This window comes from Sciurus carolinensis, chromosome 13, assembly GCF_902686445.1.
Source record: "Sciurus carolinensis chromosome 13, mSciCar1.2, whole genome shotgun sequence".
Classification (NCBI taxonomy): Eukaryota; Metazoa; Chordata; class Mammalia; order Rodentia; family Sciuridae; genus Sciurus; species Sciurus carolinensis.
In genome coordinates, this window is record NC_062225.1 from 55,984,116 (window position 1) to 56,010,551 (window position 26,436).

Here is a 26,436-nt window from a genome sequence, read left to right on the forward strand (position 1 = left end):
TGCAAAGTGTGAAATGTCAAAAGCTCTATTTTTAAGTTCCCTCCACATAAGATACTATTAATTGCTAAAATTTATTTGACTTTACGAGAACTATTTACTCCTCTTTGCATTAACTATACTTCAACTGGGGAAGGGGAGGTATTTTCTTCTTGTTATATTTTTAATATGTAGCATGTGAAGAAAAGATGAGCAAGAACCCCTACCAGCCAAAAGAAAAAAAATGGAGTTAATGTACATTAAAGAGAAAATGGGGATGTGTAGGGAATAAGAAGAGAGTTTGCTATGTGTTGCTTTACAGGACGAAATGTTACATTTACTTCTTGTGTTGTTTGCTTTTTTATGGGGGATAGGGGGCTGGTACCCAGGAGCACTCAACCACTGAGCCACATCCCCAGCCGTATTTTGTATTTTATTTAGAGACAGGGTCTCACTGACTTGCTTAGTGCCTGTTGTTAAGGCTGGCTTTGAATCGAGATCCTCCTGCCTCAGTTTCCTGAGATGCCAGGATTACAGGTGTGTGCCATTGAGCACATAAATGAGTAACCAATTTATAGTACATAGAAAACCCAAATAAGGGAAGAGAATGTGGCAATAAAGAGTTTTTAAAGGAATATGATAGAGGCTATTTGCTGCAGTAGGGCTGGTTTATTTGTTTTTGCAATAAGAAATGTCAAACAGCAAGGAAATGTCTGAATTGAAAACCTGAATTAATGATAAATGGTTGTGTGAAATGCTGAATTATTTATTATTAAAAAATTACATAGACATCAATCTGGATATATATATAGAATCACAGTAGCTTACCTCCTGCACTTCTTTGCCTATTCTTCTGACAACCAGGTGCATCAATAAAAACATAAATAACTAGAAAAGTTCCATGAAGTTCTCAGAAATAACTTAGGGGTCAAGGACTTACTGCAGAGGGTAAAGCACTGTGGAAGAAAGACTGAAGGAACATGATTCAATTTTATGAAAATATGAAGTTTATATAATATACAATCAGGAATGGTTCACTGTTAAAACTTAAGTAGAAGCCCTTGATCTTTGAAAGCAGTAATTTTAAACATAAAAAAGGATATACTATTTTACTCTTGAGTTATAAATACCAAGAAGTACTAGAGACATGAACAAAATAAAGCTGTAGGGATTTTGATGGCTGCATGAATAAAGTACTCACAATGAGTTGTTAAAGGGAGTAAAGGCTGTTTTGCATATGTCCATACTTAGTAAAGCTGATGTAATGAAGATTATTTTTATCCTTCCCCCAGACATTTCTTGGTTTGTCTTTCAGAGTAATCTTCTGAATGAACTATACAAAGTCTTATACAGTGACACCCTAGCACAGTGCCTGGTGGGAAGTAGATTTTGGTCTTTGTTTAATTTGTTGAATCTCCTTTATATACTTCAGAGAAGTATCACCTTCCAAAAACTGACATTGCTAACCTAACATACTAATACTTAATTTGGATGAGGAAGCTATTTTAGCTGTGCAGATAATTATCATTAATAAATAAATATATGGAATGAATTGCTATTAGCAATGGGATATTAATGTACAGGATGCAAGACTGGGTTAAGACTCTTGGGTTGCACTGTGGCTTCTGCTACTGCCCAAGGAATGGTTCATTCCCTTTGATAAGTAAATCAACACAGATAAACAAGTCTAGACCAAGACGGACAACAGTCTTAATAGGAAAATTTGGTATTGCTTTGACCTATCTTCTTTAAATATGTGCTTATGATTTATTTAAAGATAGCCCAACAAGCATGAGGGAAAGGAGATAGGATCTTTAATAGTTCAACAGATAGGCTTTAACACTTTAGCACTGACTCAAACATGTACCCTCTGCTCAGCAGAACAAGATCTCTGCAGCCTCTTTGAAGGCAGGTGAATGAACATCTGCTGTTACTTGAGCAGCTCCTCGGGAGCCTCAGCCTCCCACTACCAACCCGAGTAACTTCCTGAGAGGTTCCTAAGGGGTACAACTTAGCTCTATTTTATTTTAATTCAGTATACATATTGAATTAATATATAATATACAGATTCAGTGTACATTTCATTTACAGAGTAATATATGGAGTCCCACCCTTAATTCAACTCTTCAGTTAAAATCAAGAGTGAGAAAAATTCTTCTGGACATTTAAGATTTTTACTTAAATTATTTTCAGTGGTCATGGATGGTCAGTAGGTTGGCACTCCATGAAGGTAGAGATTTTGTGTCATTTCTGTATCCACAATGACTAGCTCAGTTTGGACAAACAATGCTTATGAAAATGATTCAAAGAAAGATAACACTGGGTCACTCCCCCATTTTCTTGGTTTGGTCCTTAAAGACACATTATGACCTCTATACTTTAATTCTTAACGTTCCTCATGTTGAGAATCAACTAGAGTTTATGAAAAGAGGAGGCATCCTTGAGAGGGGCTATTTGTTTCAGGCTAGCCAAAGGCACAGGAAGTCAGTTTTTCAAGCCCAATCATTCAAACTACTCTTATTCTTTCTGACAGCTCAACCTGCATTGGATTAGATTGCACCATATGAAATAGCCTATTATCAGTTATGTTTGGCCTCTAGAGAGGATAATCATAGTGGAAACTGCATTGCTCTCAGCATGGTTTGGTGGAAAGAACATGGAGATTTGATTTTGGAGTTCTGAATTCAAATCTCAACAGCATGAAACTGTGGGAAAGTCGTTTTCCCTCCCCATATCTTATTTGCTGATTCAATAATATTAAACTTATATAATATGTAAGGTGCATGAAATAGCTTCTGCCTTCTTTGGGCTCACAGTTTACTTGAGATGAAAGTCACCTGGAAAACACTACTATCCAAGGCAGAGCATGAGGGTGCCACAGTTGCTTTTTTTTTTTTTTTTTTTTTAAATTACATTCTGAGTAAGAGAAATTACTGCCTGCTGCAATAATCAGGAAGGCAATATACAAGAGAGGACAGTTGAGCTTGGGATTAAAGAATGATTAAATTTCATTAAGCAGAGAATTGGGGAGGGCAGTTCAACAGTTTAAGCAAGTAGGAGGGCAGGAGCAAAGGTGCAGAGCTGGAAAACACAATGCTATTTTGGTATGGTTGGACAGATGGTTCATGTGGGCGGACTGTGGGAGATAAGACTAGAAGCCTGATTTTTCCCATGGCATGTAGTAGGCTTTTTAAATTTTAGTTTCTGCATTGGGTAAGTGAAATAAAATGATTGGTTTAAAAAAAAAAAAAAAAACCCAGAATGGAAATCAGGAACCCAGAAGTCACCTTTGTCACTGATTCTTCAGGATCCCTTGGACATGTCATCAGGGGCTACATTGTCCTCAGCTATCAAATGGAGGAAATTTGACTAGTCCCTATGTGATCCTAAGAGTTACAAGAACAAAATGAACAATGAGAAGAAAAAGTCTCAGAATAGAAAAACTGCTGTGCCTTGTGTCCTAGCAGGAGTTGCTACCAATTAAAGTTAAGTTAGGGGGGCCAGGGATGTGGCTCAGTGGTAGAGCGATTGCCTAGCATGTGTGAGGCACTGGGTTTGATCCTCAGCACCACATGTAAATAAATAAACAAAAATAAAGGTATTGTGTCAATCTACAATTAAAAAATATTTTAATAATAATTAAGTTGAGTACTCTTGGTAAAAACAGATGTGAATACCTTCTTTCTAGAGTATTTATTGCAAGGTAATCTAATCTAATCTAATCTAATCTAATCTAATCTAATCTAATCTAATCTAATCTAATTCCTCAGTAACAGGCAAGAGAAGCTGGGAAAAAAGCCCAGATTGTGATTACCTGGGTCAACCAAGAATATGACAATGTCTCAGATGGAGGCATGAACAGTGACCATGTGGAAATAGCTGTTCAATATCAAATGAAAGACCCCATGACACCCAGAGAGAAGCTGGGGAGGAAGCCTCCTGGAAGTTGGAGACTGGATGAACGAAATTCAGTGAGTACCAGTAATACCATCAGACAGTAAAAACCTCCTGATGTTCTTCCAAATCTACACCATACCTTGCTCCAGCAGCTCGTGACCTAGGCCACAGGTTCTGATGCAAAGTAGGAAGAAGTACTCTTCTTTGCCAGTGACTTACCTGGAACCCATCTACTCTGGCTTCCAGCCACCAGAGCAGGATGATGTGTGCTTCCATGACAGCTTCTTGGATGAGTGTTGCTCTTTTTAGTCAAATTTCTTCAGCTCTTAGGTTCTAGGATGGATTCCACCAGAAGAGTCCCACATTTTCCAAACAAGATTTAGCTTGACAGATTCTCCTCTGCTGACTCAAACTGGGTCAGCTGTCTGCTGAGACATTCCATATTCTTTTGATGTCTACACTCTGTGAGTATGAGAAGACTACCAGGTGGATAGACCCATCAATGTGGCACTGCCACGAAAGCCACAGGAAGGAGCAGCAATCTTCTGGGGAGCCTTTCTTGACATTCTTAATCAGAGTCCCTGCCATCTGTCACCATCAGTGACCAGATGAGCTTATTTCCCCCAGCGCAGTGAGTTGTCCTAGAAAATCCAGGCCAAACCTCTGTGAGGCAAACCCTCAAGGACTCCTGTGTCCGTTGTGGTGTAGCTCCCTAGGCATCTGATTTCTAAGCAAACACTGGAATCTCCATCTTAGGTAGAGCTCACAGACAGTTTCAAAAAAGAAAATGAACATGGGGGGCCCAGGGAATTTGGAGTTGGGCAGAGATGTATCTTTCTCTACACTATAGCCACCTAGCTCTGTTCCCTATGCAAGGTGATTTGGGGCCAAAGTCATGTGTCTCTGGGAGATCCTGTGCTCTTCCATCTAATGTGGACCATCTTATGGAGAAGCAAGAGTTACACGGGAGAAGTCGGGCTGATAGGTAGCAGATAGATATAAGGAGTAGGAGCATGAAATTAAGGGGATAATTCCATAGTCGGGCCTACCTGCTGGCCAGCCACCATGCTTTCTTTTAAAAAGAAATTTACCTAAGGCCACTCTGGCCCTGCTCTAGCTTAAGTCAATAGGATGTTACATTCTTTGACAAACAACCTGTTACTCTTGGAGATACCCTCTGGTTCAAGGAATGTAAGTTCTCTCCTGGAAGAATTTAAGACTCCTCCCTGCCAATAAGAACACAAATCACCCTGAAGGAGGGACTTTTGTGACCTTTATACTGTAGATTCCAAGACCCAGGAAAACAGAATAATTAAAAATAAAGCCCACCCAACATAAAATCTGTAAAAGACAAAATAACAGCAAACAAACTCCAGTTGGGATGGGTCAGTGTGGGCCAATGTGACTGAAAGTTGCCTTTAAATTTAGCATGAAATTATAATAGTAAAATCCACCCTCCCCCCCAACACATCCCGTGGATCCATGGATTTTATTAGGGTACCTGCGGATAAATTCATGCACAGTTGGGACTTAAAACTCTGATGCAATCCTACTGTCAGTCAAAAGTTGAGAGGTGGTAATTGGATAATACTCTTTAGAAACTTTCCTAAAACCCCCAATAAAACTAAGAAACAAAGGGACACCACATCTCTTTCCTCTCTGAGAGGTCCCATTCTCTCCCTGGAGCATGTCTTCTCCTTTCTCTTCTAATAAACCTCTATGTACTTTCACTATGTTACTTAAAATATTCTTATGCAAGAACATAAGAGCTGAGAAACACAACATGACCCCCAGATTCCCAGAACCACTGCCAGTAACACAGCCAGAGTGGGAAAGTACCTAGTATCTGCAGAAGAGCGATGCTGCCATTTACCGGGGATGTGCAAGACAAGGTCATGTAAAGAACTACAGCAAAACAATGCTTATCTGGACCCCTTGAAAAATTCAGCTAAGAAAGAAAAAGGAACAACCAGTCTAAGGAAATTCTCCATCATGTAAGTTTTCCCATCTGGAAAACAATATCAAAATACCCTCCTTTAAATCCGAGGTAAGAAATACTTGTCATTTCCTTGTGTGTCTGTCACTTACAACAATATTATTTCAGAAGGATTGGGAGATGCTTATGATATATTTCTGCTGCCATGAGGGGGATGAGTTTCAGAGAAGCATTGTTTGTGGTATTTGAGAGCCTATCAATTTTCCAGTATAGTAAAAGGAGAGAGAGTTTAGGTCTGAATTCTGACTCCAAGGTGACAAGAATAGACTCCAACACCAAACTATTAACAGGACTGGTATTTCACAGCAAAGCATGAGTGGGATTCACATTGATCAATAAAATCCTGGTGTACAGCAGAGAGTTGAAGGAATTGTTGGGGAAACTAGAAAAGTTCTTGCCAAGGATCTGAACTTGAGATTATAGATTTGCATGCTGAGGTCTCCAGGTAATCCAGGGTCAAATTAGGTCTTTGAATAATGGGGGTAACAATGCTCTCATATGACTTATGAGGACTTGGATTAAGCAGTTAGGAATGTGTGGATATGTCACATAAGGTTATATCACTACATTTGCAGTATATAGATCTATGTATTTTACTTGCTTTTGCATATTGATATATTCGCAATAGACATTGATGTACTAAATGTCATTATTTTCTCCCAATGTGAATTAGGATAAAAATTTCAGGAAACATGACATGCTTTTCACAATCATTGGTGGTTTGTAGAGTTGGGAGATATACCGTAGATTCCCCCTTATATTTACAGAATATGTTCCAAGACCCCCCATGGATGCCTGAAACCAAGGATAATACCAAACCCTGTATACAAGCACTGAGCAATAGTGCAATAGTCAATCTGATATCTGAGACAGCTGCTAAGTGACTAATGGGCAGGTAGCAGACAGTGTAGATACACTGAACAGAGATGATTCAAATCCTGGAAGGGACGGAGTTGAATAGTGCTAAATTTTATCACATTACTCAGAATAATGCAGAATTTAAAACTTGTACATTGTTTATTTCTGGAATTTTCTATTTAATATTTTCAGACTTTGGTTGACTATAGGTAACTGAAACCATGAAAAGCAAAACCTTGTTTAAGGGAGGACTACTGTATATATATATATACATATATATATATACATGACATGTCTACTCTTTAAGCAAGGCAGCTTCGGGAATTAATAGAATATATGAGATATTAATTCTCTGATATGTACCTTCTAGATATGGGTCCAATATTGTTTCACTAAAGTGCAGTTCAAAAGCAACAGAATAGAAATTGGAGTGGTTAGGCAGGGCCTGGACTTCTTTTACATACAACTATTGGGTTGGAAAGGATTTTCTCTCTTAGCAACAATTTTCCTTCCAAATGATCCCAACCTGCTTCACACACTCCTTCATACTGTATGCCTTTGATGTTTGTGGACTCCTTTCCCTTGGAATTTTTTTAGCAGGTACTGTGAATATACTCCCTAGCACTGGGAACTGCCTGATAGGCCAAAATTTTCTAAGGGCAGAGGAGATTTTTCTCCCATTTAACTATGAATACTCATGGGGCAGAGTCTCCTCCTGCCTCCCAGGTCCCTTAGAGAAGAGGCTCTTAGCTGACTGGATTCAGGTTACCATCCAGTCAAGTGGCTGCAACAGGACCACAGGCAATGACCTGCTTTTTACAAGAAAGAATTTTATCATGGCTGGAGAGGATTCACAGACCATGGAGTCCACTGGGAATTTCAAGTAGCATGTTGATCTGTTCCTTCTCTCTGCTCTCTCACATACTTTTCCTGTCCCTTCTCTGTGCTTATTTTCTGTAACCTAGTCTGAAAGCCTTGAACGTGGAAGAAAATCTTCCACATCTGTCTTGTATATTTTGTACAAGCTAAAAAAAAGAAAAACCAAAAAACAAAAAACCAGTAAAATAAATCACAAAGTCCTGGCATTGCCCTGGGGTCTCTGCACTTGGTGGCATCACTGGTTGATGAAGCTGGGAGGTGGGGGGTGGGGTAGCCACTGGATGCCCATTAGAGTTTTGGAGCCCCTTCTCTGAGCTTCAGCTTATCATATACCCCCAAATTATTTGGGTCCATTTGGGGGCAACTGCTTGGCCTGGAATTATCCCCCAAGTGCCTTTTTTTTTTTTTTTTAATGAATTGGCTGTATTTAGCAGAGTTAGTGTTTTTAATAGCTTGAGAAATGATATCCAGATGCTCAACACAAAGGAGGGGGCCCGTCCCTTTAACTCTGAGCCTGCCACAGTGATCCTTAGCCTGGTCCCTCCCATCTGGACAGTTGCCCAGAGCCCTCTGGGGGGCTACCTTGGGAGACCGCCCGGGAGCTCCAACTGGCCCCAAACTCAAGGAAAGTGGGCGAACCATCTGGAATGCATCGTCCAGATCGGCTCCGCACTGCCCAGGCACCCTGACAGCTTTTTGGGTCTGAGCAAGGCTTGGATTTAATCCATTAGGCTCTCTCCAGACAGAGGCCTCCAGACTTCTCTTTGACTCCTTCCAGAATTTGGATTCCACAGAGGCACAATTAGACCTGCTAGTCACTTCCAAGTTTGGCTTTCTCAGGAAAAGGACCAAGGTGCACTGAGAGACACTTTCCAGCAGCCCTTGGTCTGGGAACAAATAAAGAAGGGGAATGCTTTCAGCAAGAACTCTCTCCCCACCTCCCTTTATTCCTACTGCAGTATCCCAACCCTCCACTCCAGCCCTGATGATTGACACTTATTTGGAAAAGAGAAAGAAAATGTATCCCATTCCAGGATGCTTTGGGGAGCCTTTTAGAAATGGCAACCCGCCTTTCCATATCATCTCCCCACTGTGCAAGGCCTGCTTGGGAGAATTAAGGAGATTAAATCTAGAGGGGAATGAGGGGCTGGGAAGAGGTTTGGAACTATCCTCAAACCAGATTTCGAAAAAGGATTGAGGGTTTAAAAATTTCTTCTTTAAAACCACAAGTCCCTTCAAATTATGAATGACTTTATTGCAAATTATTTTTTAGGTTGGTAAACTTTTTTAGTAACAAATTATTCCTTTACAAAGTCTAAATATTCTTCCTGCCACCTTGTTTCTACTCCTGATTTGTTTTTTCACAGTCAGGGGGTGGGGAGAATCATCTCCCCTAAATTACTTACCGAGGGAGCAGATTCCAACTTAGTTGGATCTCCATTAGAGTCCACTGTGTTGCTCATCGGTCTAGTTCTCTCAAATGTCTAGAGTGATGATGAACATCAGAATGACCCATCACCAGCATTTCAAAGTAGCCTTAGAAGTTTCCAGTGCCATCAGCAAACAGAGGGTATGTTTCATATCCCTCTCATGCCAGCCCCCACCTGGCAGTTGTGTCAAGCATTCTTTCCTACTTCTTCTAGTCTCACAATTGCCCACCATTCACTCCTCTGATGTTCTAGCAGATTACAGCCAAGAAGCAAGATACAGAGCTGCTAGCCACATGTGGGCTGGAGCAGATGACACCTGTGGACTGCCTTGTTCTCTCACCCCATGCCATCACACAAAAGCTGTACAAACCTATTAAGATTTGAAGCTAGGAGGAGATCAGATTGTCCCACAGCAGAAAAAGTGAGCCAGGAAAATCCTCTGGTCACTTCACATAAGGACTATCTCATTGGTTACTTGCTCACCCAGGTTCTAACCACCAGTATTGCTCAAACTATATCAACCTTCCCCAGTATCTTTTTTTTTTTATTTTCTCTATCATCTCCAATATCTACCAATTTTTTTTTTTTTTTTCAGGACCAAACTCAGGGCCTGGTGCATCTAGGCAAGCACTCTGTCACTGAGTGAAATCCCCAGTTCCTACCAATTCTTAGTACAGAACAATGTAGACAACTCTGTCTTCTTCCAGACCATAATCTTCCATATCAAAAGAGGCCTCCAAGGTATTACTGTAGATGGGTTCAGTGTGTTCCTTCCCCATTCTGGGGAAAAATCACTTGAAGCATTTGCCCTCTGTGGGACATTTTTGTACCAGATCTCCCTGATAAAAACAAGGAGAGTGGCTAGGATGGGAAGGGACTTGGGAACTTATCCAATGCAGAAGCTGACCTGGAAGTGCCTGTGACAGATGGACAAGTACTTTAAAGCCAATCTCAGCTTTGATTTCATATCAGGTTGAACCTGAGTTTTCTAATCCCAGAACATAGTCCCAGGGAATTAAGGGACAGTCAGAACTCAGAAGACCTCTAGGTAGACAGACACCATGGAAGAAGTTTACCTGTGTACTGTAGACCCCGTCATTAGGTTTGAGTATAGGTCAACGCTCCTGCCCAGAGGTGAGAACCAACAAAATTCTAGTGCCTCACGATGGGGGGATTATCCAGAGGAGAGTTTCAGCTTCAGAAGAGGCAGGACAATGAAGCAAAATATCAGACACTACATCTGATATTTCATGGAGGATGATGAACATGGAGGATGTAGAAAGAGCCAGGGCCAATGTGCGTGCCTGGTGGTCACTGCAGAGGCCTCCGATCCTGGCTCATTTATCAACAAGGACACTAGGGGATTAAAGTAGAAACAAGGTCCTTAGGAGTGGGCACCTGGCTGTGGGAACATGATCTGATTCTCAACTCCACTGGACGGTGGGTGAGTGGGTTGGGCTGGGCTATTTATGTCCTGAGCCAGCAGAGCCAGTTATGTTGGACTAGCGAAGGCAGAGGAAGAGGAAACAGCATGGAGACTGGCCATCTCCAGTCATAAAGGAAAGCATGTTTATTATTAGAATAGCACCTCCCTGGCATCCTGGTCATGTGCCAGTCTGAAGTGGTAGGATAAGCACCAGAATGGGAATCTAGGAGCTTCCAGTCTAGTCTGGTTTTAGCCAATAACCAGTTGTGCACCTTTGTTCAGGTATTTTCATTAACTGTTGGGCTGCAGTATCCTCATTTGTAATATCAGGAGGTTGAACTAAGTTGGTGGTTTATAAAGTGTGCTCCTCAGACTGGCAGTATCAGCATCACGTGGTGGCTCAGAAGAAATGCAGATTCTCAGGTCCTGACCTGGATTTATTGAATCTGAGGTGCTGGGAGCAAAGCCCAGAAATCTGTGATTTAACAAGCCTCCAGGTGATACTGATGTACAACAAAGACAGAGAAGCAGTAAGCTAAATGACTTTCTAGTCTTTACATGCTAAAATGCAAATGAAATCAATCTGTTTTTCTCTCTGTCTCTATCTTTGTCTTTCTGTCTGTCTCTCACACATATGCACACAAACCACAAGCCACATATAACTTGACCAGTAAAATACCCCATCTTCTACTTTCAAGGTGAAAACCTTCCTGAGCAGGTCTGGGCTGCATGTTCCAGGGCTCAGAGCCTTTTTCTGCTCTGTCGCTAAAACCAAAGCCTGCCTCTGTAAGGGATACCTTGGTGATCTAGTCACAGGTGGCAAATTGTATAATCAAGTTCTGTCTCCTCTACCTCCTGCCCAATTAGCCAGAGGTAAGATAGGAAGATTTATTCTTTTCCACAAGCAAGGTCACAACCTGAAGTCATCAAAGAAGCAGTTTCCAGCCTGGCCCTCCTGAGGCTGCTGCAGCAGATTGGCTGGTAGGCAGATGGCTCTGCCTGGTAGCAGGGATTTGATAGGCAAAGTGAAGCAGGGAGGGGAACCAAAGGGAAGAATAGCTGTGCTAAGCCTGTTGCCTTCTGGTTTAAAAAAAAAAAAAAAAAAAAAAAAAAAAAATTTATAGGTCTATTTATAACCTGTCTTGCTCCACAAAAGATTCTAGGCGGCTGCCTTCCTTGTTGGAAAATCCTTGATGCCAAGACTTGGCGTCTGATACCATGCACTTCCTGGCCTGGAGCAAGAGGCCAAGGTGTCCTTGTTCACACAGCCTCTGTGGAGGACATAATGGGTACTCCAGGCATTTTGGTCTAGAATATCCATCTTCCTGTACCTCCCTTCCTCTTGCCTGTCTCCACAGAGAAAATGTAGTCACCAGGAGCCTGTTTCAGTTTTTAAATGGCATAACCTGGCTCCTGGCTTTACATTTTTCCATGCAGGTCAAATAAGCACAATTCACTAGGAAAATGTCCAGAAGTCCAGAATAAGGAGTGATTGCCAAAGGTCTATACATAAAGGAAATCCTTCAACTTTCCTCAGTGACTTATTCTTCACAAAAAAAATACTGACTTATCAATCACCAGTCAGATGCATACTTGGAGTTGATTTGGGGTGGAGAGTCATTTAAATCAGTTGATACTGGGTTGGGGTTGTGGCTAAGTGGTAGTGCGCTCACTTAGCATGCATGAGGCCCTGGGTTCAATCTTCAGCACCATATAAAAATAAAAAATAAAGGTATTGTGTCCACCTACAACTAAAATATATATATTTAAAAAATATATAAATAAATAAATCAGTTTACAGGCTTAGGGAGCTGGACCCATAGTAAATAGTAAATGTTATCTTACATGCAAATAAAATATACCCCAGTAAAGGGCATGGGTTTGGATTTGAACCACCTTCATTGTCTTTGGGAGGAAACAGGCCATTGCTATGGATTCAGCCAGCTTTTTCTCCTAATGGTGCTAACTGATCCCTATGGGTCTCAACTCCCAACTCTGGTCTTGTTTCCATTTTCACTGATCTTCCTAGCTAGAGCAGTATTCAACAATTAAGTCATTTCTGCTTTTTTCCCTTCTTCAGAATAAATAAATCTAGTTCCTTAATAAACCTCTTGATAAGGATGCTTATAATAAAGGTTGAGTACTTTCATGATGTCCTTGGGTCACTGGGCACAAACCATATTTTGACAATGCCCAAGCTTCCCTATATATAGGTTGGTCATGTTCTGGCTCCCAGAGGCCTTGACCCCTTGACTTCAGACATACCCGGGTCTCTGACACCAGCTGTCCTGGTTTGGATGCTACTCTGCCCCAAAATCATTACCCCAGTGTCATTGCTCTGCATGTAGGTGTCTTTGCTGTTGACCTATGACATTCTTTTTGGAATCTGACTAACTATTAAAAATGTGTCCAGGGAAGAGCCAAGAGCAAAGAACAGGCAAGATGCCATTAGAGAAGGAAGAGACCAGATATCAAGACTTATTACTAAGCTTTAGAAATTCAGGCTGTTGGGGCTGGGGTTGTGGCTCAGTGGTAGAGCACTAGCCTAGCATGTGTGAGGCATTGGGTTCAATTCTCAGTACTACATGTAAAAAAATAAATGAATAAAATAAAAGGTCTATCGAATCTAAAAAAAATTAAAAAATTTTTAAAATTAAAGAAATTCAAGCTGTGTTGTCGGTGTAGGGATATAGTAATACACCAATGGAACAGGAGAAAACAGGAAAAACAGACTATCCATGTATAAATGTAGGACAGAGGAGTCAAAAAGGGATGACGGCCACATTCAATAAGTGTCCCTGGAAAATTAGTTTCCATATATATGGAAAAAATAAAATGATTCCCAACCATATATAAAAATGAAAACTTAAATGTAAAAGGCACAATTTATGTGTGTGTGTGTGTGTGTGTGTGTGTGTGTGCATGCGTGCGCCAGGGATTGAACCCAGAGAGAGGCGCTTAACCACTGTGCCACATCTCCAAGCCCTTTTTTATTTTTTATCTTGAGACAGGATCTCACTGAATTGCTTAGGGCCTCACTAAGTTGCTGAGGCTGGCTTTGAACTCTCAATCCTCCTGTCTCAGCTTCTCAAGCCGCTGGGGTTACAGGTGTGCACACCAAGTCTGGCTTAAAATGCATATTTTTAAATACATTTTAAAAGAAACTATAGAACTCAGAATAGGAAAGAATGTCTCAGATAAGTCACAAAAGTCACAAACCATAAAAGAAATGATTCATATACTTTTCTACATTAAAAATTTAAACTTATATTCATCAAGATTCATCATAAAGAGATTGAAAAGGCATGATGCAGTCTGGGAATAATATTTGCTGCCTATGTAACCGGCCAAGGATATATGAAGGACACCAATGAATTAGTGACAAAAAGTGAAACATCTCAACTGCAAATGGAAAAAGACATAGACATGCACAGGAAAGGAAACACAAATGGTCACCAAATAAGGAACACAGTGCCTAACCTGCCAATAATAAGTGAATCGACAGCAAGATAACTTTTTCATACCTAAAAGATAGGCAAAAATTAACAAGTCTGATGATAACAAATGCTGGGGAAACGTGGAACAACTAGAACTCTCATACCCTATTAGGAGTGTACATTGTTACAGTTACAGGAAAACAATTTGGCATTTCCTGGTAAGGAGAAAAGTAGGCGGGACATACGAACCAGCAATTCTGCTACAAGTTATACACCCCAGAGACCCTATATGTGTCCATGAATATGTGTGTAAATCTGTATCTACATATATTTATATCTAAACCAGGAGATGTGTACAAGAATGTTCTGTGCCACATGTTCAGAATAACAAACCCAGATTTCCATCACCTTAAATGAACATATAAATTTTGTGTTCTTTAAAGCAATCCTACATACAATAACTGCACCATGAATGTAGCTGAAAATCGCAAATATGGAGAGAGAAAAGTAGGATAAAGAAAAATATGCTGTTGTTTCATTTACATAAAGATAAAACAAAGCCTGGAAAAATTTAAAATATATTGTTTCCAATATATTGATAAATATATATTATTTAATATATTGTCATATTGGTAACACAGATTATCAAATTGGTATATGAATTAGTGAGTGTCCTGGCAAGATGGAGATGGCACACTCAAACTGGATGATCGAGAATTTATTAAGCAGACTCTACAAAAACATGGCTTGAGTTAAAGCATGCATTCTCGATGAGTACAATATCACTCCCAAGGATTGCAAATTGGTTCCTGGGAGTGGTGGGCAAAAATAATATTCTTTTCATATATAAAGCACAGGTATATATACAATACATAAATAGATAAATAGCATATGTGTGGGATTAAAAGTTTATGTCAGGGAGATGATTAGGAAAAAAAAATTCTGAAAGGCCACTTAGGGAGGTGATAATGAATTAGAAAAGGCCAAAAAACACTACGCTGAGGAAAACGGCAAGGGATGGTGCAGAACCCTAGGATTCATGGAGCAATCATGAATCCACAGGCCTGAAGGAGCCCACGTCTAGGCCTGTTCAGAGAGGGCTGTCTGTCAGGATCCCAGGGACCCAGCAGGGAGGGAGCAGGGCAACAGAGCCCGGACCTCCCTCTCCCTGTCCTTTCATTGCTTCACTTTGGCAAAACCCATCAGGGAGCCCAGATTCAAGGGATCTCCCCATGCAGTAGATTGTCAGCCTTAGGGGCCACAGGGCAGAGTGGACAAGGTTGGGGAATGGATCTGGAGGGGCAAATGGAAATTATGCAGCCAATATATGTGAGAACGTTATAAGGGGCAAAAGAATCACCAGTACACATCTCAGCATTGTGGTCACCTCTCTGTGTGGGAAGGGTTAGGGTTGCCAGTAGGGAGGGGAACATGGGGGCTTAATAGCATTGGCAATACTCTGTGTCCTATGTGGGTGGCAGAGTCACCGGTGCTTGCTTTATTTTTCTTCAACTATGTAGATCTATCAATCTACCTACCTATCTATCTATCTATTGATGAATCTATACATAATACATAGATACATAGTTATTTCTTGTTTATATTCATATGCAGACATAACCCAATTCATAAAAATTTTTTAGCAAGTTGATAAAATAGTAACTAGGTAGGTAAGACAAAATGAAGAGAGCATCTCTGGCACCGAAGACAGAAAGGTGGATTGGAATCTAGGCTTTACTGTTAACTATCTCAGATTAAGCAAATAAATTAACTTCCTCCATGAACCCTGTCAGAGCCTGGGAATCCACTGTTCTCCCAGCTTGGTAAGTCCTGCTGCATTGGCAGCCTTTTGGGGCTTGGTTCTCATCTGAAAATCAAGATAATAATACCCTTCTCATGTGCTCGTTATGGTGAAATAAATTTATGCACAGTATGGAATCACATGCTACACTTACCAGTGCCTCATAATTACATTTTCCTCTCCTCTATCCTACCTATCCAATTCTACATTCTGTTGCTTATCCTTTACAGGTTCCTGAGGTCTGACCAGCTTGATGCTCCTGACCCCTGACCCTACCCCACTTGTTCCTGCACCTAGACATGGGCCAATGCCCTGTGTCCTTCCCCAGCCTGGTCCTTCCACACATCAACCTGCCTGGCTCAAGCTGTACCCCTCCAGGATGCCCAGCACACAGTGTCTCCAAAACCTTTACAAACTAACTGTTAATAAAAATAGAACTAAGGTATTATCACAGAAGTTGTCATTGAATACCATTGAGACTATAGTAGTCCACCTCATCCACAGGAAATATATTCTAAGATCCTTAGTGTATGCCTGAAACCACAAATAGTATTGAACCCTATATTTGCTATGCTTTCTCCTATACATACATAACTATGATAAAGTTTCTAAGTTAATCACAATAAGAGATTAACAGCAATAAATGATTGTAAGTAGAACAATCATAATAATCTACTATAATTAAAGTTATTTCAAACTTATGACCTGTTTATTTCTGGAATTTTCATTTAATATTTCTGGACTGCATTTGAGGGGAAAGCTGAACCAAAGATATAGGGGACTGCTATATTGTGGTCAACTGAAAAAGTTGTTGAGAGCAGAACTATCACTAAGGGCAACAGTGAGACCCTGTCTCAGAAAAAAGTAAAGAAAATGAAACCCACCTGCCTTATGAAAGCATACGTACATGGGTTTCTTTGCCAGTCTCTGCATGAGAGGCCAAGGCTTTTTATTTGAGCCTAATTTCCTCATCTTCTTTCTCGCATCTTTCCAGTTTCTGTAAGGTGGAGCAAGAACACAGTTTCTGGGGAAGCCCAAGGTCACAGAGCTTGCAACAGACCTGGTACCAGAATGATTTTGTCTTCCTCAGCATGGCGCCAAGTGGCGTAGTGTCCTATAAATTTAGTTGAATTGCACAGAGCTGCTTGGCTAGGTGCCTGAGGAGGGCTGGGATGGGAACAAAGAGGATAAGCAGTGAGATGCAGGGTGCCAAAGAAAACTTGACCTAAGCTGTAATACTGCCTCTGGTGGTCATCCCAAATCAAGAGTGAGGCACGCTTTCATGAAAAGAGCTTCAACCACTGTCTTTCTCATATGCAGTTACTCATTCTGAAACCTCATCTATTTTGGCGTGTGGGGTGAGGGGATCTGGGGAAAAGAGAAGGTCATGGATGTGCAAGGGGTAGGCTGTAGCTTCCCTGCTATCTCAGCTTCCCTGGCTTCTCCTTTGTCCATTCTGCTCTGAGGTCAGACTCTAGTCCATAGCTATTTAAAAGTCTTGACTTGGCTTTGAAATGCTGGCATGCTCTAGTGGAATTGGAGTTCATAAGTACAGTTTCCTGGGGCTGGTGGAGGCTTCATGTGAAAGGCTTAGGAAATCCCAAGAGACAGTACACATACAGGCAAATGTGTGAGTGCGTGTGTGATCTTCCTCCTGCCTAGGCCAGGCAAGCACAAAAGCTTGTATAAAAATGCCCTTCCAGCTGGGCACGGTGGTGCAAGCCTATAATCCCAGTGGCTCGGGAGGCTGGGGTAGGAGGATGGCAAGTTCAAAGCCAACCTCAGCAAAAGCGAGGTGCTAAGCAAGTCAGTGAGACCCTGTCTCTAAATAAAATACAACATAGGGCTGGGGATGTGGCTTAGTGATCAAGTGCCTCTAAGTTCAATACCCCCTCCCCCAAAATGCCCTTCCAGTTTATGGTCTCTCGAATTTCAAGGTATGCAATACTGCTGTAGATTTCATTGTTTTCCATAAATATTATCCTATTTCCTTCATATGGACAAGGCTCGTGCAGGGGCAAGGGAGGTCATGCAAGTTCTGCCCACTTTTTGAAGCTGGGCCAGACAAGGGACCATACATAGTGAGGCCTGGCTCTTCCAAGTGCTGGCAGCCAGCCCCAGGGAGCACACAAGCTGCAAGGGGAGCCAATGCAGGGAGCAGGGGCCAGGTATGCAGGCTGCACTGGCTGGGGTGGAGGAGCAGTGTGGTGGGGGAGGGTGGTGATTAGAAAACCTTTAGTTCGGTTTTCTCATCCTCCTGCCCACTGGCAGATCCTGATTTAGCAGAGCTGCTGCCCCACAGGGATCAAGGAGGCAACTCTTGATGTACTCCTTTTTATTTCCTGGTAGTACTATTTCGGTTCATGAGAGATTTGGACTGCACTGGTGGAAGTAATTTTTTTTCATTGCAAGGGCAATTAAAGACTGGATCAGAAGCCCAGGGTACTCTAGAACAGCTTCCTGAGTCTAAAGATGTTCAAACTATCGCTCAGAGAGGTTCACTGACTGCCCCAGGTCCCAGCCTATTTAATGGATTGCTTCATGAAGTTGTTTTGTTTTGTTTGTTTGTTTGTTTTTTAACACTGAAACATTCAGAAATTTTTCATTAATTTTTACATTAAGTGAGGAGCAAATTAGTAATCAGCTTCTCTGTTGACCGACTTTGAGACTTTGTGCAAATTATTTAATCTCTATTTCCTCTTCCATGAATTGGGGAATTAACATCTCCCCAAATCATTGTGAGGATGGGTAAGTCAATGTGTGTGAGGCATTAATCTCAAGGACTCTAAGGGCTCAATAAATGTCCATTCCCTTTTACTTCCCTTAGTATTAATTTCTTCCTCCCTGCCCTTTAAAATCACAATAAACAAAAATAAAATAAGTTGGTTCATAAACGGCTCAACTCAGACCCACATTAAAATGTAGTGTAAATGGGAACATCCTAGGCAGCCCAGGTAAGTCAAGGGCATGATGAAAGGAGATATGGGCAGGAACCAGGTATGAGGTTGGGGTGGTGTATGAATTGATTGAAAAGGTCTCCCCACAAGGAAGGTCAGAAGTGCTTCTCTTCCTCGCTTAAAAAAGAAAAAAAAAAAAAATTTGAGAAGAGGACTCTGAGAGAAAGCGGATGATAGAAGCTGCAGGAAGAGTTATGTCTTAGAATCATTGGTGGAAGTTTCCTTAAGCAAGGCCAGAGACTACCGAGCAGTTGCAGATCCCGGGGAGAGGCAAGCAGGGCATTCAGCTTCCGTCCTCCCAAGCATGGCTGCCTGACAATGAAGTCCAGAGAGACACCGCCCTCTCCTGCAGCGCATGAGCTAAGTAAGGAAAGAACACACCCAAGTTCCTGCAGGCCTGGTAGAGAGGGACCTGCCAGTCCTATGCCAGCCACCAAAGTAGCAATTCTAAAAATGGTTCTGTGTTACAGGCCCCGTGTCAAAGGTGCTTGGCAATGGGGAGCAGTCTCCTTGATTTGTGTAATAGATATTTTCATCTATATCATACATAGAAACAGAAAACAAGTGCCATTAACATTTCAGCCTGGTGTTTTTTTTTTGTTTGTTTGTTTTTTTTAAGAAGCAAACCCATCTATCCAAAGGGCTGAGGAGACAGAGAATCCATTCAGAGGCAAACAGTGCCGTTGGTAAGAATTCTCTGAAACCAAGAGCACAGCTCCTGTCCCTTTTTAAGAGATGGGAGAGGAGAAAAGCGATCCTGGCTTGGCTGGACAGCACTGTCTACCCAATGCTTATTGCTCTTGTCACTTTGCTCTGGAGAAGGGGCCTTGTTCTCTCCTGCTGCTAATTACAAGTATTACTAGGTTTTCAAAATGTGGTTTTACCTTCTCCCTCATGAAGATTGTGGGTAAGTGGCAGGACTTTAGAGGTAATCGTGAGTAGCATTGTCATATCTCTGATAAGAGATACTCCTGTCCCCTCACCATGATCCCTGTCTCTGGCCTATCCTCTTTGCTCAGGGCTCCCCCAGCCTGGGGCTGATACGGTAAATGGAATGTCTTGCCTGGAACCGGGAGACACAATAAAAAAATAGAGCAGGTGAGGGGAGAGGCCAATGTTAATAAGCCAAAGATGCTTCTAGAAGGATGGAGTCTAGGAAATGGCAATCAGTGCAGTGGTTTTGAAACAGGAAGGAGGCCGTGATGGCAGAAATCCAGACCTTGAGTTGGAGTCATGACCCTGCCTGGGCTTTGTGCAGTAGGAGGCAAAAATGGGCTGCCTTTGTGGGCCTGCCCAGCCTGCGCAGGGCTGGCCCCAGGTGTGAATCCTCCAGGCATGCCTCAGCTCTCTTTCTGGGTGCCAGGACTTCTTCCCTAAGGCAAGAGTTTAAAGCTGGAGTTTGGGAACCAATTGTCAATCTTTAAGTCCTCACTATTTCCCCTCAAAGGCTGATAATTCTTTAAACAGGATCTTTTCGTCCCCCTTCTGCTCCTAAACTCCCTGTCCCATGCCAGATTTTTACTGCTTATTTGACCATTTTCTTAAATGCCAGTTATATATTTGATAGTTACAGAATATATATCTTATCACTCCAATTAAACTGTAAGTTACTTGGGGTTGAAGTGTCACAGGACAGGGGAAAGCTAAAGCTCCAAACTTCCGTTCTTGTGTCCTGACAAAAGAAAATTTAAAGTCAGACACAAAAAGCCAAGCAAGATAATTTTATTGTGAGGGAAAGTAAAGTAAGGCTCAAGCAGAGAACACTCTCAGTCGAGAGAGAGTGGGTCATCTCCAAGCAGAGGATGACAAAGGAGACAATGCTGCTTCCAAATTTACTCCTGTTTGATGTTTTCAGGAGAACTGGGGTCCACCTTCTGCAGTCTTCACAAACCAGATGTTTAACTCCTCTACGTTGGCTGGGGGAGTTTTTGACCTTAGTTGGTCCTTTCTGGAACTGTCAGTGCCCATGGGGCGGGGGGAGGGCTTTATCTACAAGTCAATCCTATGTTAATGTGAGTGATAGGGTCAATGACTTGGCAGACTTTATCTTAGTGGGCCGGTGCTATTAATGAAATTTCCCTTTTGAAATACATTGGGAAACCTTGGCCATAAATCCTAACTCTACATTGACCTCAGTAGACCCTGTCAGGAGTGAGTCCCATTGATCTTTCCTTTTGTGACATATTTCTTAATTGGTTCCCTTTGTTTCTGCATGTTTATTCTCAGAGTTAGTATACCTGTTATTTTTCTGTAAGTTACTCTTATTTATTAGCCTTAAAAGCAATTTAAAGAAATCTTGTGACCCTGCCACATTATTGATTTGCATTCCAATGCTCATTACTAACTATTACCTAACCTAAGTATAAGGGCTTACTTTGCTAAGTACTTTAAATAGATTAGGTCATTTAATATGTATAACAACCCGATGAGAGAGATATCATAAAGTATTATCCCTATTTTCTTAAGAGGAACAAAGGGAACAGAAATGTTAATTAACTTGCTCTAGGTTCTGGTTCCTTGCATGAGTTGAACAAGTTATAACCACTCTGTGCCTCTGTCTTCTTGACTATAAAGTGGAATGACAGTTCCTATTCATAAGAGTGTCATGAAAATTAAGTGAGCTGCTATGTATTAAGTGTTCAGAATAGTGCCTGGCTCATAAATGTTTGTTAAATAAATAAATGAACATCTAAATTGCAGAGCTGGCTGTGACCCAGTTCATTTGCTTCCAGAGCATAAGTTCCTAACTATTCTCCATGATTTCTCTCCTTGTTGATGGTTGTGTCCTGTTTTGTCTCTTCTGAAAGCTTTGTCAGGGATTTTGATTTTCCTTTTGTGGGTGGAGAAAATAACTTTAGAGGATGGGATCCATCCAGGGCCATCCACTAGTTTTCTCTTTCCGAGGGTTCTATGGTGACATTTCCTGTATTCTGAGGGACCAGGCACCACGCTAAGCACTTTAGACATATTCATATGAGCTTGTTGTAATAGAATTCACAGATTATTTTAGTGTTAGGTGCTGCCATTCATCCTTTTTTACAGATGAGGAAGCTGAGATACAGACTGGCCTGACTCTACTGCCCTATTTGTCCTCTACCTGAGCCTGGAGTCAATCATTTCTGCCCACAAGGCCCAGAGCTGGAGCTCTGGGCTGATAATCTAAACACAGAGCATCAAGGTGCTTACTGAGGGACCTGGACCTCCCTTGTCTCAGCTTTGCTGCCATGGCCTGTGACCAAGCCTTGTACTGAACCCCATATTTCATATCTGCCTTGGCCTAACTCCCTAAGTACATCAGAGCCTCCCAGTCTGGCCCACTGGTAGGATGACCAACTGTCATGATTTGCCTGGGAATGTCCCAACCTTAAAGTTGAAACTCCTGTGTAGCAAGAAACCTCTCAGTTCTGTGAGTATTTTCTGACCTAATGACGCTTTGGTTCTTGGTGCTTAGTAATCTTTGCATCTTCCTATAGATTTAAAGAGAATCACTACTTTCCTCCAAATGATCTCACATCATTTAATTTAGTAGCAGCTATAGCCCATTTCAAAGCACAAGAGCATAGGAGCATTATTAGGGATATTTGCTTTCCTGGTAGAGCAGACCTCTTGGATTTGCTCTTCTAACACCAGGAGCATAACTAGGTATGTCAGCAGTTTGCTCTCTGTCCTTCACACATGACCCATTGAGATATTGTCATATTTTCCCTCCTTCTCTGCATTTTCTTTTTTCCCTGAGCACTTCTAATGGTTTCCTTTCTGCAGCATCATGCAGCATAAAAGAGAGCTGGGCTTGGCATTAGGGAGACAGCACAAGTAGAGGGAAGAGCATAGACTTTACAGGCAGAGCAATGGAGTGTGAATCCTTTCTGATATGTCATTTTATGTCTTTGTGCAACTTTCTTAACCTTTCCATGCAAAAGGATAATATTATGGAAAAAAATCAGTGATGATGTATGTAAAGTGACTTGCATAGAGTGGGATGCCATAGACACTAAGTGACTAATGAAAAAGGCACAACCAAGACTGAAGCTCCCTGTGGACTGGCAGCCTAAATGGGGGTTGCTGTGCTGAGATGCTACTGGGTGTTTGCTGGCACATGCCCAATGTGACCTCTTGGCCGAGTTCTATTTTATCCTTCAATTTCAATTCCCTGGGGCAACCTTATTACACATCCACAGGATCCTATACTCCTTAGTAGTACTTTTCACAAGATGAATCCAAATTTTATTTGGGTAATTATTTAATTTCTAACTTCTCCACCTGATGACTCCCTGAAAGATTGTTTATCTTTTCACCGTTGTACCTTCAGCAGTCAAATCAGTGCATGGCACATGGTAAGCATTCATAAATGCCTGTTGCAAGAAATGAATGAATTATGACCTTTCAAAGGTACTAAGACATATATAAGGCAGTGATACACCACAAGATGGCGCTAATGCCCTGCATGTAAACTATCCCAGGGCTCTCAAGGCAGAGGGAAGGTGGTGAAGACTCAATTTTCAGATCTGCTGGGGAGAGATTCTGCTGAGATTATAACATCTGTCTTTTATGAGGCACAAGGTTAGGCAATTTACAATTCATTCCTATAGTTAAGGAATTTTAAGTAACTATTCTTTTTTTTTTTTTTTTTTTTTTTGGCGGTGCTGGGGATTGAACCCAGGGCCTTGTGCATGCGAGGCAGGCACTCTACCAACTGAGCCATATCCCCAGCCCTAAGTAACTATTCTTAAGGTACACAACTTGTAGGCCAGAGACTAAGACTGTGAATCCAGGTCTGTTGACCTCCAAGCTGTGTGCTTCCCATGTATTCTAGTGCTTCCACTCTGATGGCCTACTACAACCAGTAACTGTGCTTCCTGTTGTGATATATTCTTCTAAAAATCCTCGAAACTCATTATTTTATTACAGAATCAATGAGTAGTCTCTGCACAGTCATTGGTTTCTAAAAAGTCAACTTATAAAGGAGGGAAATGAGAGCAAGAATAGACTCAATGTTTCTTTGTATTTGAAGTTGAGTTCATGGATGAGCATTCTGAGAAAGGAGGAAATCATCTTTGGTGGATCAATCAATCATCAATAGTTCTTCGTTCAGCAACTATGTGCATATATGGGGCTGAGCAAACGCAGATGGGTTATGATCTGATTGGGGATATGATATACACCTATGGGACATGTTGATACACAGCAGCACCTAAGTGCCATGTGGATAACGTATATCATAACCAGAAAAGTTCTTGTGACTGGGGTAGTCACAGATCTGAAAGTCAGAGTTAACATTAAAAGAAAACAAATCCAGGGAGACCTCAAGTAAACTAGCCCCTTTCTACTCAAAGTATAAACCAAGGACCAGAGGCACTGACACTACCCAAGAGCTTATTAGAAATGCAAACTCTTATCCCAGACCTCCTGAACCAGAATCTGCAGGTCAGTAAGATCTCCAGGTGATTTTCACATGTTTAAAGACTTTTGAGGATGAAATGTTTATATTCATGTGTATCTTTAAAATGAATTAACACTTTAATTTCATTTTTTTAGTTTCAACTTTGGATTCTGATTTGCTTTTGAAAGAATGGTAGTAAATACTCTAAACGTCTGCCTTTCTTCTCTACAAGAACCTGTGGAAACTTCTAACAGTTAAATTTTCTGTGGACTGGTGATTTATTAACTGGATACTTTTTTTTAAAATGGTAGACGAACACAATACCTTTATTTTATTTATTTATTTTCACGTGGTGCTGAGGATCGAACCCAGTGCCTCACAGATGCTAGGCAAATGCTCTGCCACTGAGCCACAACCCCAGCCCTGGATACATTTTCGTACAAAGTATTTTTGCATGTGTTTATGTGAGAATTACTCAAGAAAGTAGGTCTTGAAAAAACCTAAAGGATATATATTTTTAATCACTAAAGAAAGTTAACCTTAAATTCACTGTAAGTAGGTTATATTCTAATTCTTTGCAGACTGCTAATCTGTGTAGATCTTGGAACCATAAAACTAGATCAAGTCCCCTCAAGTCACTCCTACTTCCTCAAAGCTGTCCATCATGCTGGATATGGAAAAGTTCCTGGAATGTGGAATTTGGGATTCCTCTAATGAAGATAGATCCTCGAGACACCAGGACCTGAATAGGACTTGATTTAACATACCATTGAGAAATGACAGCGACCTTCTATTCACCTGTGGTCCCGTTTCTCTTTATCTACTCATGAACGTTGGGTGAGTTCATTCAGAAAGGCAGTGCAGTATAAAGAACAGAGCACCAGAACTAAGTGGGGAAACATGGGCTCAGGGCCAACACATGTTACTGATGCAGTGTCGCTTCTCTGAATCTCAGTTCTCTGTCTACAAACCTAAAAGGTGGAACTAGATGGTTGCTAAGGTCCCTTCCTGGTCTAGCATTGCAGGAGCCTGGTTACCTAGGAGTTGGAGCATGGGTAGTTACTCATTAAACTCAGAATATGTAGTCTAAATAGAAATGGCCCACACCATCCTTACTTCCAGATATAAAAGTTGAGAATGCTAGTTGCCATAGCAACTCACCTTTGTGAAGTCATTTATACATTCAATTGTAAAGTGACAATATTCTGTACTGGCACCTGCGAAACTCCATAATGTTTCCTTTGCTTCCATCCTTGCCCCAGGCTTCAGTGCCAAGAATCGTCATACTCTGGAGAAGCAATCAGGGTTTTCAAGCTGCCTTTCGGTCTGCTGGAACAGAAGGTGCTGACAGGGGTGGGAGTGAAGGAAGGCCTCCTTTCAGTTTACTAATTCTGCAGCCGCCCTCCCCAAACTCCAGCAAATATTTTGCGATGTTGCAAGGTGTTACGAGAAGTGCAAAGCAAGCTGTGATTCAGCTGGTATGAAGACTGTGCAAACAAAAAAGGGTGATCCGTTTTGCAGCAGGCTATTACTTCTGCCAGAGTCCTCAGACTGGAATACGAAGAGAGATTTCTGCAAAGACATTGTCATCCTACATTCTGCCTTTTCTACACAAGACCAATTTAAAATAATTTGGCCCAGTAGTTTCCAATTTGTGGATCTCAGACACCTAGGTGCTATAGAGTTACTGCGAGGGATCTGCAAACCCAAGTGCATGTTTTCTCTGTAGATTGAGTGCAAAATGTGCTCATCTATGTTGGTTACTTTCTGAATATGCATAAATGTCATTATGATGAATAAAATAAAATTCTCAATGTTACTGAATACCTCTTAGCTTCCTGTTATATTTTCTTAATCAACTGATACTAAAAGTGAAGTTAGGATCATGCTTGAGGTTATTTATTTATTTATTTTTTAATGTTGAAATGCAGTTTCCACACTTGGCAAATGGTTTGTCTTGATTCTTGGGGCAGAGAACCGAGACCCCTTGCTATTAGGAGGGAACATTTCCCCTGTTCATTCGCTCTGTTTTCATGGCATATGTTGGATAGTATACCCATCATTTGGTTTCTAGAACCTGACTACCTGTTGAGAAGACATTTAAGTGGCTAGTTGAGCACCACTCTTTCATGAGAATTGTCAACCCTGAATACAAGTAAGCTGCAAGCAGGGGATGCAGTTCCACAAGCTGATGTGAGAACTATAACTACTTCTGACTTCAAGTCTCCATTTTCTTTCAATTGGTAGAAACCGACCCTCAGTGAACTCGAGGCTTTCAACCTTTCCTTTCCCTGGGGTCGTGTCTAGAGAAAGCCTTTCTGGAATGAGCTTATGAGATGCAAGGTGTGCAGCCGGCGAGGAGGAGGGGAGGGACTGAGCATGGGCCTCAAGATCACTGT

General features: G+C 41.4%; 1 long non-coding RNA gene across 1 annotated transcript in view; it reads left to right on the forward strand.

Moving 5' to 3' along the window:
* LOC124962746 (uncharacterized) overlaps positions 1 to 25,825 on the forward strand; it is a 46,618-nt gene extending 20,793 nt beyond the window's left edge. The window contains exons 2-4 of the long non-coding RNA XR_007104574.1: positions 3,747 to 5,920; positions 24,619 to 24,874; positions 25,300 to 25,825. This is a non-coding gene — a long non-coding RNA (uncharacterized LOC124962746). The remainder of the gene's footprint in view (positions 1 to 3,746; positions 5,921 to 24,618; positions 24,875 to 25,299) is intronic.
* Positions 25,826 to 26,436: the final 611 nt, after the last annotated feature.